This window comes from Mytilus edulis, chromosome 4, assembly GCF_963676685.1.
Source record: "Mytilus edulis chromosome 4, xbMytEdul2.2, whole genome shotgun sequence".
NCBI classification, from domain to species: Eukaryota; Metazoa; Mollusca; class Bivalvia; order Mytilida; family Mytilidae; genus Mytilus; species Mytilus edulis.
This window is the reverse complement of record NC_092347.1, coordinates 43,389,798-43,397,180: the sequence shown is the minus strand read 5'-3', so window position 1 is coordinate 43,397,180 and position 7,383 is coordinate 43,389,798. Positions and strand designations below refer to the sequence as shown.

At 31.5% G+C, this 7,383-nt stretch overlaps 1 long non-coding RNA gene across 2 annotated transcripts; it reads right to left on the bottom strand.

The window, feature by feature from the left end:
• Nucleotides 1-289: 289 nt before the first annotated feature.
• On the bottom strand, nt 290-7,052 carry LOC139519717 (uncharacterized). Of its 2 annotated transcripts, none has more exons than XR_011663658.1 (6): nt 5,984-7,052; nt 5,171-5,412; nt 4,527-4,856; nt 3,150-3,252; nt 2,391-2,539; nt 290-1,163 (listed from the first exon to the last, which is right to left on the bottom strand). It is a non-coding gene; the product is annotated as an uncharacterized lncRNA (long non-coding RNA). The 2 variants fall into 2 exon arrangements; XR_011663659.1 differs by having other exon boundaries at nt 5,171-5,304; nt 6,732-7,052.
• Nucleotides 7,053-7,383: the final 331 nt, after the last annotated feature.

Here is a 7,383-nt window from a genome sequence, read left to right as displayed (position 1 = left end):
TTCTGTGTTTATTTAAGTGGACCTACATGCAAAAAATCAAGGCACTCAGGTGTAAGAAAGGACAAGAATAAATCTATCTAGACTTTTCACTATGTAGTCAAAGCATAAAGATACAAATGAATCAGAGGCACTTATCATATTGAATAATTGAAAGAATGTCCCTAGAGGCCAAGAGTTAATTGAATTAAAAATCTGAATAAGAGTTTTGCTAAGGTCTATGATATTTAGATTACAAAAGGTACATGTAGTTACAATATTTACTCAGCATGTAAAAAGGGTTACCGTAAAAAGTATAAAGGTTATCTACATTTTGAAATTGTCACCAACATTTTAGGTCACAATGACCTATTCTACATGGATACTGAGAGACTTCAAGAAAGCATATATATATATATACCCTATAATATTCAATTTTACATGACCCTTGTGCATTTACTTGCCGAAATAATAATATGATAATACTTGAGGTCCCCCCTATATAATCACAAGTTTTGACTATTTTTCCCCAAATGTCAAGTCTTCCTCATAAAAAATACAAAAATTGTTGAGGTGGTTGAACTAAAAATATTCAATCCCTTTCAAAACTTGAAGAAGTCTGTTCATTCATTCAGGATTTCCTGTCTAATGGTATAGATTTCGGTTTCCCTTCTTGCTTCTAGATCATCCTCTAGGTGTTTGTTTTGTATACACATTCTAGAAAAGAAGCTTGTTACTTGCTGTACAGACAATATCTCATCATAAGCAAACCTTCTTGTGCCATCAGAATATTTGACAAGCAGCATATTCTCTGAAACATTGAAAGGATCTTCCCGTTTCAAGCTATTCTCTGACCCTTCCATCTGTTTGGTTTCAGCAGACAAATTTAACACACCTCTTAGAAAGGAAGATTCTGATAATTTTTCATAATACTTTCTCTTTGTGATATCAGAATTCAAACCTGAATTAAATTCAATTTCAATTTGACATTTGCCAACTAACTGGTGGTTCAGAATCTTTTTTTCAGTGGAAAACTCTTTTGTGCAGCCATCATTTGAACATTGTATTACTAAATTTTCTGTGTCTGATTTTAGGCAACTGGTGAAATGTGATATCATCAGGTTCCTCTAATACTGTGATATATCTGATGTTGATTGCTGGAATCTGATCATTCTTTATCAACAAGCCTGAAAAAGGGAACATAAATGCACATTAATGTATCAGTTAAGTTTGCATGAGCACAAAAAATTAGCCAAAATAAATTAAAACTATGGGACAAATTAGTTGTATCTTAACATACTGGTAAATCAAGGCAAGACAAGAACACCAAAGTTATAAACGGTCTGATCAAGTTGACCAGTATGTACATTAACTCAGGATATGAAATATTGAAAATGCTCATTTAGAAAAGAGGAATTGATGTATAAATAATAATGTGTATAAATTTTGTTCAATTTAGTCAAAGGAAACTTGAGTTATCATACAACATAGGTCAGAGTGATAAGTACACATATATAAGAGCACACACTTTTAAGGGAATACGATACAGTTACAAGGGAGGTAATGACGTTGCTAACATAAACTGTTATTTTTGCGACGTCAAACTATGACATATCGGGAAAAGATGCATTTTTCAACTATTTTTTATCATTTAAACTGATTTAATTTGAAAACGAGTGCATGGACCCCTATTTTTTAAAACAAAGTTTTGTTTTATTTTGCAGGGTGATTAAGTGGACCAAATTTTATAAAACTGTAAATAGAGGACTTTTGATAAATATACAGCAAAAAAATACGATTTTTTCTTAATTCATGACCATTTGATAAATATGAGTTATTTCTGAATAAAAAATGCATAATTTTTTAGGATACTTATAAAATACAAAAATTACAAATTATCTAACAAAAAACAATTTATCTTTTAAATCAAAAAAGTTATGGCTTTCTTTCAAAAGGGAAATACGGCCACAAATCCGAATTTTGAGCAAATATACAAAATTTCGAGCTCATTTAACTCAAAAAGTTAGCACATGAAGGTATATTTTTTATTACATATTTGATTTAAGCAGGCAAAAACTAGCCTATATGGAAATTTTATCAAACTGTAAATACAGGATCAAAACTGTATCTTATGCCCTTAAAGTCAACATAATACTGATGCTTACAAACTACCATATTAGCTCAGTATTATAGTTGTTGAGTTTGAGATGCAGCTAAGGCTGGTTTTAACCTTATCAAAGTGTACTATTACACTTTGATGCTGACAGAGACTGCTATAGATGTACAAGTATGCAAGCTTACAACACCCTAGTACATGTTTTCATGGCATAAAATGGATTTATATTAACTTTACAATATTCAACCAAACATTAGTTACCATGGTTACTGAAGGGAATTAATAACATGAATGCTACCTTCTCCAATGCCATGAGCTTCCCATATACGCATGCCTCCTTCAAAGAGAAATTTGAGTATGAGTCTATAGCAGGTATATTCTTTTGACGTGTTCCTTTTCCACAACACTTACTCTGTACTTCACTGACTTCATCATTGTCTTTATACCCTAAAATTAAAATAAGTATTGTGACATGTCTATTTCGATAAATATGTCAAAAATATGTGAAGGAAAAAAGTGAACAGTTGCATCAATGAGTGATCAACTTCTTTCCTAAAAATAATTTCACCTGATCTGTCAGAAATTCAAAATAATCATGTATTTCTTTTTTTTGTATGACCATGAGTAATATATGTATACTTATGTTTTCTGTGTGTATAATTATTCCTTTAGTTATTCCATGTTTATCAAAGTGCTTGTCTCTTTTGTTTTCCTGGTTTTTGACACTTGTCTTTTGATTTTCAGCAATTACATGAAAATGATACACTCTGGTAAGATGTCTTTAATTATTCTCAAACTCTAGCAAGCCCGGCCTTGTTAGAGAACTAGAAACTTACCCTCATGCGTCTGAGATTTCCAGTGTTAGATTCTCTATATCTTACAAGATCCAATCCTTACAGTCATATAAGTTAATATGAAATGGAATTTAAACAAGCAAAAAATGAAAAGGGGTGACAGAGGCATATTGTTGTGAAAAAGCTTCATTTAAAAATATCAGTCAAAGCAAACTTGTATAGGAAAAACACATCATGTTTTAAAATTGGCTAAAATTTAAAACCTTTTTCATTAAAGATGCATTCAGTACATCATTTCCCTGATTGATGTATCTTCGTATAGCTGATTTCAAAGTTGCTCCAGTTCTTGAAATGTTTGGCTAGAGTCTAAAAAAAATTGAAGTGCAGGGATTATGTGTCAAAAACTACAGTTAAAGTATCATACTGTATGTCTCCTGTACGAAATTATAAGGCATATTACGCCTGGAAATAAGACATGAACCAGGCATAAGGGGTAGTTATGTGTCTAGATCCAGGCATAAGGAAGCAGGAAATATATATTTGTAGTCCTTATGGGCGTAGAAAAAAAGTGGTAAACCTGGTGTAAATTAAAATAAGCAAGGTGTAAATTTTCTTATGGGCGTAAAACTGTTGGTTTGGTGTAAATAAAAATACCTATAATGCTTTGTTTAAAGGATCATGGGATTTTTTTTCAAAATTTGGCTCTTTGGTTTTAGTTTGTAAGAGTTGGACTTATGGCAGCTTCATATATTCACGGATAATCTAAGCTTGTTTTGTGCTTTTTGGAAGTACAAAATGTATTTGAAATTTGAATTATGGAATCATATTGATAAGTGAAAATTGTGAAATAAAAGGAAACGAAGTAGTATGCATGGTAAATTATAATTATGTGAGTTATAACTAAGTTATTTTTGAAAATTAAGGTAACCTATCAGAAATTTTTAAATCCCAAAACCTTTATCCTTGGATAATAACATCGAAATCAATTACTTTAAGTTAAATTGCAGTATTATCATTTATATTTTAATTCAAAAGACAATAATTGTCATATTATTCTTATTTAAACTTAAACTTTTTTGAGCCAGTCTTTTTAAAATCTTTTTAATTACATATTAGCTTCTTCAATGGTTACTATACCAAGTGTTTTGTCAAACAATGAGAAATAAAAGCAGCAGTACAGAAGCTTGTATAAAATACACAAAAGTACACAGCTTTGGTATAAATTAATTGATCTTAAATAAGTGTAGTATTATGAAAGGATATTATGCCTGGTTTATTTATTGACCAGGCGTACTCATTTGCATATTACGCCTGTTTTTTTGTTGACCAGACGTACTCATATAAATATTACGCCTATAATGTTATGCCTGGTTTCCGCCTGGACATGCATTTTGTAAACACTGCAATGCCGCCTGGATATAGTATGATTTTTACACCTGATTTCCGTGTCATATACGGGCGTCACAGTTTGTAAAGGGGTCCAGCTTGATAAATAGAATTAATTTTGTTACCATTACCAGTACATGTAATTGTTTTTAAGTTTTTCATTTATCCTCAGACAATATTAGTAGTAAGATTTATTTGTATTATATATATATATTTCATAACTAGTTATATATTGAGTACTTCAATGTACATACCTTGAGTTTTATGTGTTGAACCCATTCAATCAATGTAGGGTCCTCTGCATTTATAAGAGGTCTGGATCCATCCAGTACTGGGTTGTCTGGAAATCTGTCATGTAGGTTCTGGAGTCATCTGGACAACATTTTCGAGGTAGGGCTGGTATACATCCCTTTTGAAGTTGTCAATGTTAGACTGTCGTCTCAGTCTAACACCATACTCTGACAGATTGTCTAGACAAGTTAGCAATGACTGCATGTGGTGTCGAGGTTGCTAATCAGTTTTGTGATGGTGATTTGTGTTGCTGACACATGAGTTTCAATTAAGGTGAAGTCAACATCTATTTTCTGCAAAGATTAATATGAAAGAAACGTAATTCCACTACAACCATTGAGTTTAACTTAATAAATTAATTAATATATACATAGGCATTAAAAAAATTGCAATTGCTATACATAACTGCTATTAACCCACAAGTTATCTCCCTTTCACGATTTAGAAAGAGTTGCCTTTCTTGACCCATAATTGATGAATAGTTTTAAATATATGCATATAATTAAGAGTAAGAAAGCACAGACATGTTATTTTACATTTTTCAATTTGATAAATAACTTTTATTTAGATAATGAATTAAAAAAAGAAGAAGTAATTTTTAACTTACTTGGAATTTATTTTTACTATCTTGCAAGGGGTCTGACATCATATGGATTGATGCAACAACTTTAGTTGTCTTAACAAACATTGCAAGACCATGGCCAGCAGCTGTTGCATCTGACCTCTCACTGGCTTCTCTCTCTAAACTAGCAATATTAGTGCTCGTATAGCAGTCACTGCTCTATCATGTGACAACCATCTTGTATTAAGAACTTCCTTCATCTTTAATTGTGGTTCACCTAGTATTGTCTGAATATAGAATAAATAAATTTGGTGTATTTACTGTCTTCTGATTGGTTAAAATTATTAGTTTTATTTTCAATGTTGTCAATTTTGATGGCGACACGCCCACTCTGACGTTGAGTATTCATACGCCAACATGTGTGTACCTTGTTTTTGTTAATATAAATTATATAAAAAGTTCTTTGCGCCTTATTTTTGATAGAAATTTATTTATAATGAATGGCAATAATTTATTTTGATTTTATTGAACCATAAAACTAATTTTTGACTCTTCACATTTTACATAATCCGCTTTGCGGATTATTTTATGTGAAGAGTCAAAAATTAGTTTTATGGTTCAATAAATTCAAAATAGATAACAGCTATTCATTAAATAAAGGAATAATGTGTGGATTGTATTGTCAAACTAAGCTACTCAAATATTAAACTATTAGTTAATCAAATATTGTAATATGTAATGACTTTCTGTTTACTATTAGTATTCATATAAAAATATAAACATAATTTAGTAACATGATGGGACTATCATAAAGATGTATAAGTGTTGTACATTTAGATAAAACATTATTACCCGTACCTCAATTTCCTTAAGTCCTGCAGACATTCTAACTGCTGAGTGTTGGTAGAATTTAAATATCTGTTGCAATAAGTCCTTGAACTTCTTCAAATATGGAATATTGTCTGTAGCCTGAGCTGCAGCCAGTGCCAATCGATGGGCAATTTACAATGAACATATACAAGCTCAGGATTACGTTGTTTTAGTCTTGCAGCAACCTGTAGAAACAAAGACAAGTTTTAATATGCAAGTCAACTATGGGTGATACAAGATTACAGAGGAAACACCATTTTACTTGTTTACTAAAATATCTTTTAACTTACACGTATACTGATTAAAGTATTTTAACATAGTCATAGTCCTTTATTTATTTATAAGAGTCAATTATGCTCTCTTATAATAATTATAAATTAATATCTGATAAAAAAGTTTTATATATATTTGCTTACCCCAGATTTTTTTCCCACCATAAAAGAGGCACCATCAGATCCAAGGCCTATCAAATGCTCTGTTGGCAGCTGAAGATCATTAGAAATTTGTCCAAAGTATTCATTATTGTCTCTGCTTTCCCATCTAGCAACTCTAACCAAGGAATGAAGTTTTTACATACACAAAAATAATAAAACTTTACATCAACTATCACAAATATTTTATCTTGCATTATTTTAGAATGCTTATTTATGAATACAACCTCTTTGCGTCTCAATTAGATTGATTAATATTACTAAAGTAGTATAACTTATAAGTATATTTTAAGAAAATTACTGACCTGGTTATTTTCTGTTGTATATCTGGCTAGGATGGTCATTTGCTTGATCACTGCTATATCAGTGGTAACATCAATCAGGATACTGTAATAACGTGATTTACATATGTCCTGCAGTATTGGGGCTGCAATCTGTTCTGCAATGATATGTAGCATTTCTTGTAAAGTCCTTTGACTCTCATAATTGGCATTTCCTCCCTTCTGCAGATGATTCAAAGACGAACATCCCATTCTCTTGGCATATCCAAGTAAAGACGAGTATTTGGTAGTGTGTAGTATCTCCTCTGAGGCCAACCACTACAGACTTCTAAGGCAGCAACCATTTGATTTGGGGGGGGGGGCGGTGCTATGGATTTTTTTGGAGAAAAAAAGTTTGTTTCCAGTTTTCAGAGAGAAAAAATAATTTGTTTTTGACCCTGAGGAAAAAAAAATGTTTGTTTCAGCCTCAGCTGCCACTATTTATAATGCTAAAATTGAAAGAAAAAATTGTTTTCAACTAGTCGCCAAAAAAATAGATTTTTCGCCAAAGACGGAAAAAAAAGTTTGTCTGGAAAAAAAATCCAGAGCCCCCTCCAGAAAATCAAATGGTTGCTGCCTAAATGCCCCAATCAAGGCAGTCTTCTCCAGAGATGCCTGAGTATTTGGTGGTATGTGT